Raw genomic sequence first — 10,316 nt, 5'->3', positions numbered from 1 at the left:
TCCTAACTATGCAAAATGCCTAATGCAACACATGTAATATGCAATTAATAGGCTCGACTACTAATATGACATATGAAGCAATTTGATAACATGCGGTTAAGCATGTATTCAAATAAGATATTGAAATGGCAATGTAGTTTGAATGATGCGCCGAGCCTCGGTGCATGCATGACAAGATGAATGGATGCAAGCATAAGATATGCTAATTTGAAACATGTCCGTAATCTAACCATCAAAAGTGATTAAATAAAAGAGAGAAAGATGTGGGGTTGGAAGACATACACACACGCACACACACTTATTACAACATTGCGCCCTCGCGAAGGAGGGTCTGAATAAATAAAAGCTAACTGGCTACGCTAATTAAACTAACTAATTATTACAAAACGAAACTAATTAACTATTCTAGTTAACTAACTATTACAAACCGAAATAGAATAACTAGTTAAACTAACTAATTATTTACAACTCTTAATTAGCTACAACTAATTAATTACAACATGTGTTTAAGCTAGATATTTAAGCGTTAAATAAGCTTGGAATGCAAGGAAGGCTCATGCACGTGCTCGGTTTCTACTCGAAAAGCTGCTGTTTTGCTGCTGCAAGCCTCTGTTTGTACATTTGAGCACTGACAATGCTGCCCACTTCCAGAATACCTTTGCTCCACCTTACTAACAAACTGTACAAATTTCATTGGTGGCCGACAAAGGGCCGGTCGACTACCAATTGTGGCCGGTTGGCTACCATTAGTGACCGGTCGACCACTGGTGGTGGCTGTTGGCCACTACTGTCCTGAACTTCCTTGCTGCAACAGAGAGCAAAACAGTGTATTTCTCAATGGTTGTTTGCACACTTCGCCTCTCATTTTCATGGGAAAATCAAAGGAGGGACAAATTTTGGTTCACACACCACCAATCAAGCAATTTCATTGCATGATGGTTTGTGAAACCAATTGTGCAAGTTAATAAATGCAAAACAAGACCAAAATGTCCATCACCCTATCATCCATGATCGAGGGCAATGGAGAATAAGGAAAGTGACACATTTCATCACTTTTGAGTATGAAATGTCCCATTTTCCTTGTGTTCAAATTAACGTCTGATTTGAACACATGCAATGTAACACAAAAGAATGTTTATCTTGCCTCTTTTATTTTCCAATTTTGTTTACACATTTTAGTTACCAAACCATTCTTTAATCAATTAAGTCCATTGGTGAGTGTCCCCTAATGGAAAGAGGGCTCAAACTAAAAGTTGCTTTAGGCATGAAAGAGGCATTATACTGTTGGTAATGAACCGCCTAAGGGATTAAACCATTGAGCGTAGCACCTCCATTTCACACTTAGGCAAACAAGTGGTTTGAAACCACTTTCAAAGCAAAACAAAAAAGTGAAGAATTTAGGGAGATTGCAGAGATTGCAGTGCTGAAATTAGGTGAGAAAAAGCACTAAAATAAGCAATCAACTCAAACCAATGATGATTAAAGCCTAAAAACAACAAGCCAATGATGGAATTTACACTACAACTGTGCAAAACAAGATTCAAATGAACAAACCAGCCCAAAACAGAGCTAAAACAAGTTATTTCAGAAATCAAAACATGCTGGACTTGAGCTAAATTAAGCTAGAAAAACAAGCTAACATGTGAAGCTAACTAAGCATGCAAAAATGATACAAGGAGGGGAGGTTAATCCCTCCAAAGTTGGACTTCAAAATAAGTTTTTTGCCACTGAAAAATTTCTGAAATTCAGTGGTTAAGAGGCCCAAAAAAGTTGGTTTGAAAGTGATGAGCAGAGGTACAAAAGTTTCAAGAACTAAGATGCAAGAAGTGTGGACTACCCTTTAACTGAAAATAGCCTCAAACCAACATTTTTAAGCCATAAAAATAAAACTTTTTTAGTTCAAAACCAGCCTCAAAACAATTGAAAAGGATGGAAAAACAAGTATACAAAACAAGTATAAACAAGGCAAGTGTTATACCTTTGAAGCAAAGCACAAGTTGGCCAACAATCCAAGCCAAAAACCACCTTCCAGAGCTCAAAGAAGGTCCCAAGTTACCTCAGCCTAAAGACTAGCAACTTTGGTTAAGGTAGTGTATGTAATAGTGTAGAGGAAACAAGCTACAAAACACAAAATTGTAAGAGAGAAAGAAATCTAGAGAGAGAGATAATTTTGGTCCAATTTTTCTAAACCTCCAAAATGGGGGAGGAACCCCCCTATATATAGAAAAACAACCCTTGAGCTTAGGAACATTCTACCATACACGTGTAGGAAGATGCAGCCCAGTGTGCCAACAGCTGGCACAGCTGTCAACAAATATCTGGAAAAGCACATTGGTGGCCGACCTGCCACACCAATGGCCAACAAGCACAATCCATGGCCGACAACCTATGGTGGTGGCCGACAGGTCACCAAGAGGTTCCAAACACAAAAACAACAAGATTTGCTCAAAACCAGGCAAAGAAAAGGCCAGGTTTAGAGGCTCAAAGACAGGGCATTCCACCGAGGACTTCGGGCGCTCAAAACGAACACAAACAAACACAATCATCGAGTGTACAAGCGATGACGTTCAAGTCTTGAGGATGGTCAAAAATGAGGTGTCTACAGTTGCCCCTCTTTGACAGAACTCAGAAGTCATGAAGTGATGAGAGTGAATGTCAAAGCCCAGAGACGACCCATTTTGATAAGGCCGAAGACTTGGACAAACAATCAAGAAAGACAAAAATGGTTGCGCCCGTAGGCTGCCTACGTATCCCCTTGCAAGAAATCAAACCAGCTTACTTCTAGGGCAAGATGCAAGTGAAATGCACGATGCAGGAACATAACTTATGATCATGCAATGAGGTTGTAATGAAACATTTAAATACAAATGCTATGCAATGAAAATGCCACATTCAAACAAACCGAAACAAGGTATAGCAACCTCAAATACAAAAGTAAGGAAGTAAACACGCCACACATGGGAATTACAAACCAAACCACATTTCATGCAGAAAGGGTGTAAGAAAATTATGCAAACATAATTACACGACGCGCAGGAAAGGCGAAAAGCGACCGTCGGGTGCACCCGAGGTCTCAACTAAAATCCTAATGTGTCACGCACGGAAGGAAAAGGGTGGTGTGAACACTGGGACGCACCCGAATGCTTTTTCACCGAAGGGGTTGGTGTAAATACCGGGACGCACCCGAATGCTTTTAACCAAAAGGTGTGGTGTAAACACCGGGACGTATCCGAATGCTTTTAACCAAAAGGAGTGGTGTAAACACCAGGATGCACTCGAATGCTTTTACACGTAAACACCGGGACACACCCGAATGTTTTTTTCACCGAAGGGGTTGGTGTAAACACCGGGACGCACCTGAATGCTTTTAACCAAAAGGAGTAATCCTAACGCGTCTCACGCGCGAGGAGAGGGAGTAAAAGGATGTGATTTGAAGGGCATGAATGATTTACCTGGAATTCCTCTAAATGAACCGTACATACAATATCGTTTGACTGCGTTGGCTCCGCTGAATGAACCGTACATACAATATCGTGCCTGCGTAAGAAAGAAACTCAACAAGTACAATAAAGTAAGGGTGCATGTTCTATACGCAGTTATGATAATGTTAAGGCATGTTCTATGCAAATGTATCAAAATGCATGTTCTATGCAAGATTAACAACATGTTCTATGCTAAGTACCAAATGCGTGTTCTATGCAAGATTAATTGGAAGCATGTTCTATGCAACAAAGGAGAGGTGCATATTCTATGCAAGACCATATGTGTTTACCAAAACAAATTGAATAGCGACTTCCGATTTACCTCTTGGAAGAGTTACAACATGTTTTCAAAGGATACACCTCGTTCATGTTGACTAGCAATGAACATCATGCAATGAAGGCATGGTTTGGAACTTTCGCAAAGACAATCCGAACTCAAAAGTGAACTTTCCTTGCACTTCTTGAGAAATAAAGACACAAAACGACATCAAGACTCAATGTAGGAGCACTGGAAGCTTGACGGCTGCGAGGGGAGGGTGTTGGCCACCTGTCGACCACCAATGAAGATTGTCGACCACCAATGTAGTCAGGTCGGCCACCGATGACAGATCGGGGCCAAATTGGTCTTTTCACCATGGGTCTTTAAATATACTCACCCATACTTCATTTCTTCACTCCAACAAAGCCGAAAATCCTCCCTCTCTCTCTAGACACTTTCCCTCTCTAGATCTGAGCTTTATACGTGTTTTCCAGTCGGCCACCGATCGCAGATCGGGGCCAAATTGGTCTTTTCACCACGGGTCTTTAAATATACTCACCCATACTTCATTTCTTCACTTCACCAAAGCTGAAAATCCTCCATATCTTTCTCTAGACACTTTCCCTTTCTAGATCTGAGCTTTATACGTGTTTTCCAATGCCCCACGCACATTTTTTTTGCTAAACCCTCTTAGTTTACTCCGTTTTGAACCAATTGAAATTTGATTTCGGTGTTTTTTCTTGGAGTTTCACCACTTGAGACTTGTTTCTATCGACTTCTTCTTGAGTTTGGTGCCTTATTCCAGGCTTTGACTTTTTCTTGACTTTTCTCTCTCTTAGGGTTGACTTTTGGCATTTTTCATCTATTTTCTTCGTTTTCCTTCGCTTTTTGCAGAATTTTCGTCTTCTTTCCACATGGCAGATGATCTATCCCACAACGGAGCTTCTTTGAAGATCCCACCCCAGTTATCTCCAGAGATGGAGGTGGAGCCCGAGCCGGTGCTACTGCCACCTAGGATTCGACCTTTTGATCCGACGACATATCATCCTCGGACGCATGTGTTACCACCCAGAGTATCCGGGGTTTCAGAGGGTTTGCACGAGGTGCGCTAGAGGACCTTTTGCTACGAAAGTCAGACTCCCATTTATCTTATGGCGCCTCCGAAGTATACACTGTATTCTCATGTTTTCTTCACTGTACATTGCATTTCTTGCTTTAACTGTGTTCCTTGCTTCAACTATATTGTTTACACTGCATTTCTTGCCCTAAATACATTTTTGCACTGTATTTCTTACATTGCATTTTTATCTGCTTGTTCCCATACCACTGTATGTCATTGTTCTGATTACATGAGGATTCTCGCTCTATCAGAGGCTATGGAGCCACATCTGCGAGGGACTGGTACATGGTGTTTCCTACCAGTGTCCTCCACATTATCAACGAGGCTGGCTTTGGTTTATTCTGTACGGGGTTGTCGTGCCTCATCGCGAGTCGACCCTTACTTGGAGCATTAGTAGAGAGGTGGTGGGATACCACCAACTCTTTCCACTTCTCTACTGCGAGGGAGATGACGATGACTCCTTACGACTTCTCTATGCTCACCGGCATAGAAGTAGGGGGTCACTCGATTCCTTATGATACAGACATGGGCGAGTGGGAGACCCTCTGGATCTATCTGTTAAGGACACGCCCACCTCACTTCCGACTGGGGATGGTGTGATACAGTTAGTTCACAAAGCAGTTCCGGGTGACCGAACTAGAGACAGTTGAGGAGACCAAGCACTAAGCTCGAGGTTTTCTGATGTTTCTCTTCGGCACCACCTTGTTCGTGAACAGTGAAAACACTGTAGGATTGTATCTTCTGAGCGCCTTGGTAGATTTATCTTAGGTCAAACTCTATGATTAGGGCGGTGCTGACCTAGCCACATTGTACGGCTATATGAGCTCGACATCCCGCAAGAGTGGAGACAGAGTCGGAGGCTACTGGTGAGCCTGGGAGGTATGTTTTACATTTTTGTTTCACATTTTCCGCTTTCTTTTTCTGTGCTTTTTGCTTGGCACTTTCTGTACACTGCACACTATATTGTTTACACCCATATACTGCACTTTCTACACCATACACTTTGCATCCTCTGTATCTGTGCTCTCTGTACACGGTATACACCTCCTGCACACATTTTGTTTTCTGCATCTACACTTGTACTTTCCGTACACTATACATTTTATACTCACTATTGCCCCTTCCCTTACAGCTTTGAGTGTATCCATACTTCCCGACCCTCGCTCTGGAGCCAGAGGTGGAGATGCCCCCTGTTGTGCCGTACTCTCATCGGTATGACGACAGATGTTTGCGAAGGACTAAGGAGATCTTTCCGTTCTTCCATCGATACTTCGACACCGTGACCACGACAGAGGTAACTCAAAACTCACAGTTATTTTCATTCTACTTAAGCTCTGATTCATACTATGATATTTGATGACCACTAACAATATGTGCATTCTCTATTTACAGATCACTTGGCAGCCCTGGGCGACGATGCCAGCGGGAGTTAAGGACCAGTTCGCTGGATCTTGGGGAGCCTCCCGTTATCGGCATTTGTTCGAGGGCTCGGTTTGTCGAGCCTGGTTTTTAGGTGAGCGGTTCTTAAGCCAAGCCATGGGTTTGCCTGAGCTGATAGTTCCCATGGCGCCTCCGCTATCTATGAGAGCCACAGAGAGACTCACCTTCCAAGAGATGATTCAGTTCATGGAGGGCTTGGAGGCCGACTACTTTCACGGAGAGGTGGACTATTCGACATTCAGTAGGACACACTTCATACCTCCTTTGACCGGTATTCGTGGAGGTGAGGGGGTGGGGGCTCCAGCTGCGAGGGAGAGAGCTAGAATGCCTAGGGTGGCTAGGGCGACCAGGGCGCATGGCAGAGGGGCTACCCAGGCAGGGCAGAGGACCTGTTGGCCGGAGCTGCCTATTGCACTCATATGTTAGAGGTATACTAGGGACGCATACCAGATTCCGATTGAGCCTGCCGCAGCGGGGCATAAATATGTCAGAGCTCATGATGAACCCTCGGTATGTACCACATTTTTTAGTTTTCCCATCTCTTCCTTATATTTGTTTCTTCTGGACACTGATCATTCCCAATGCATTTGTAGGCACCCCCAGGATACACCGAGGATCTGCTGGAGCTACTAGCCTCATTTGAGGGTATGATATTGAGGAGGGAGGCACTGCTCGACTTCCACGACATTCATGTCATTTCTTCAGTTTTCGTACATTCCAGTCATCAAATTCCCATTAACACACTGAAATTGGCATTTCAACTGAAAACTTCCCCGCTCTACACTGATACACTACATCTGAAACATTGCATTTCCATACTGCATACATACACTGTACTTGACTTCTGTATATACTCATTCTGCACACTATACTTGCATCTGATACGCATACTGTGGCTGAAATATGACAACTGTTTTTTCAAGTCCTACCCATACCGACAGCACCGACGGCAGCTGCAGCACCTGCACCAGTGATGCCTTCTCCAGCAGCAGGGAGGAAAGAGAGACAAGCTCCGGCACGCAGCCAAGGCAGAACCAGAGGTACCTCAGATAAGAGTAGTCCTTCAGGGCCCATTTTAAGCGATGACGACGCCGAGACAAGTGGCTCCAAGGAGGCAGTGAGTCCACAGTCTGAGTCCTCTAAGAGTGGAGACGACGATGACTCTGGTTTCGAGAGTGAGATGCTAATGCTGAGGCAGGTTCAGAGAGAGAGAGTGGAGATGGCACCGACTCAGACTCTGGTTCAGATTCAGACAGCAGCACCGATAGAGATAGTGCCCCAGAGTTCTTTCCTCCGAGGAAAAGGACGAAGAGGGCATCACGAGCCTGAGGCGACTAGCATTGATTTTCTTGTAGTTTTTTCTTAGCTTCTTTTTGTTAGTAGTGTTAGCATATGTATAGCTTCAGACAGGTTTTATTTACTTCAAAAACTTGTACGACATTTTTGCAAAAGAAAATAACCATGATCGGAATGAAAACCAGTTTTCATTTGAAAAACTGTTGTATTTTGCATCATGAGCACCGCATCGCATGAAAACGAGATTGAATTTGATAATAACATTTGAAAATGGTATTAGCACAACTCTCTTAATCAGGTAATGAACCATCCAACACTACAAACAAAGTTATACAACTCGATAATCAAAATAGCAACAATTCGATAAACAAAACAAAACAAACAACAAAACAAGTCGATAAACAAAACAAAACGACTCAAATACAGCTCAACAAACTTGCTAAAACTAAAAGGAGTCAAAACAAGACCATAAAATGCACAAAGAACAGAACAAAACACATGCTTTCAGCATTCTCAGCACACAGGTGGACAATAGGTCAAAAAAGAAGGCTGTCGGCCATGAATAGATGTTGTCGGCCACCAAGGCTGGCCGGTCGGCTACCAAAGTGGCCTGTTGGCCATCACTAGTGGCCGGTCGGCCATCAATGTGAGGAACCTCCAAATTGTTGCCACTTGGCTTCCACTCACTGCCTTATCTTCTACAAAAGGCTGAGCTTCATAGTTTCTTCACTTCAGGTGCAAATTCTTCACAAAATGAAGCCATTCTTTGCCGAAAAACTCTCGAATTGGGTTGCAACTTTAGATGGCTCTGAAAAGCTAAATTTTTGAGATTTTGACATAAATGCACTATTCCCGCTAAGTCATTCTCCGCTTTGTTTTCCTTTCCTACATGCCGCGGCTAAGTGTTGGAACCCGATTACACATGTTTTTAGCTTTGGGGGACAAGAGCTATGCCCGACAATCGAAGAATTCCAAATGCTAATGGAGTCATGGCGCGATGAGAAAATCTTGCCTCAGCCTCGTTTTGGTCACATCCAAGCTTTGGGAAGGATGTGCGGGCTTACTCTACACGAGGCCCGTTCCTTGGTTCACATCGGAGAACTGGACATTCCCAGTTTGATCCATCAATTTTCTGACACTGGCGACCGCAACGACCTTCTTGGGTAGGATTTTTGACAACACGTCCTTTGTTTGTGCATGTTGGCACATTTCCTCATTGCCCCTAGTTTCGGAGGGTCTAGCATTCGGCTAATTGAAGTGGTGCAAGGCCTAAAAGAGGGCAAGAGTTGCATTGGCTTGACATTAGCCGAGACTTTGATGGGCTTAGATGCCTTCCATCGGCGAGAGACCACCAAATTTGCAAGGAGTTCACTACTTCTTCAGGTAATGTTTCCCACCCTTTCGAACATGTGTTTCTCATATCTCTCGCACTCATGCTTTGTTTTTCTCTCAAAGCCCTTTTCTCACTTTTCTCTCAACATACATCTTTCTATTCTTTAATCTCTCTTTTCTTTCATCCCTCCCCAGATATGGCTTATGGACAAACTGAAGGTGGTGGACTCTTGCCCCGCATACTCAGCCCGAACATACTTTTTCTGGCAACAGCTAGTTGATTTTCTGAGCAAATGATAGTGGTGCCACTAGATGTGCAATAGGTCGGCTGTTGACATTGTTTGGCATTGCCCCTGGCTTAATCTGACCGAAATGAGCTACAACATGACTTGGCAACCTGACATTGAGTTGATTGGCCTTACACACTGTGTATTCTACTTTCCGTTCTGGTTCAAGCGCCAATTTGGACACGATCAGACTTGCCCAGAGGAGGGGGTAGAATACCAAGTTTCGTTCCCAATCCAAGGTTCGCATTTGGCTAGGTACCTCATTGCTTGAAGGATGAGAGAGCTTCTGGCTCCTGCCCCTAATTTCAGTTACACACTTTTTGGTGAGTGCCTGACCTAGCTTAAAGATGAGGCGCAATCCAGGCCCACTTTGGCATCAGAGGTTTCCACAAGCACAAGCGGGGGACGCGGGAACACCTAACTCAGCTATGTCCCTAGTTTATTGCTTTGATCTTTACTTTCAAGATTTATGAATGTAATAAAAACAACTTTGATTTGTATAGAGAATTAGAGAACTTCGTATTTGAAATCAATGAAATTGAAGTTGTGGGCACTAAAAATTTTCCTTTTGGTCCAAAAATGGTCTAAGTTGTAAAAGGATTAATTTGAACAAAAATCAACCTTTATCAAAACTTTTCAAAACCATTTTGATAAGGCTCACAACTTAACACATGAAATCTATCCTTGAGATGTGCAACCCTGAATGCAAAAATGGAAAATTGCCCCTTGTCTGAATAGCACTGCTCAGCATTGTAGCCAGTTCTCAGAGAGGATCATAACCGAACACTCAGATAAAGGAAAGAAAAAGATGGCCTGATCAAACACACGGACAGGGCAGTTGAGTTGGAGGTGTTTACAGCCGAACTTCAGAATGAAGTTGCCTACGTATCCCAAAGATGGGAATTAGGCCTTACGTAGTTTGGTTCGGGTTCACTCAAGTATTAACACTCTCCTTTTGCGCTCTAACTTTTGCCAAGGTCGCTCTTTAGGGTTTTCAACCTTGCGAGCTCAGTTTTTTCTTTATTTCCAATTTTTTGTGCTCTAATTTTTGCCTAGGTCACCCTTTCGGGTTTTCGGCCTAACGAGCCTCTCACATGCTG

The sequence above is a fragment of the Camellia sinensis genome, chromosome 3 (assembly GCF_055761805.1).
Source record: "Camellia sinensis isolate YWXY chromosome 3, ASM5576180v1, whole genome shotgun sequence".
Lineage (NCBI taxonomy): Eukaryota > Viridiplantae > Streptophyta > Magnoliopsida > Ericales > Theaceae > Camellia > Camellia sinensis.
The sequence above is the reverse complement of the archived record's forward strand: the minus strand, read 5'-3'. Positions refer to the sequence as shown.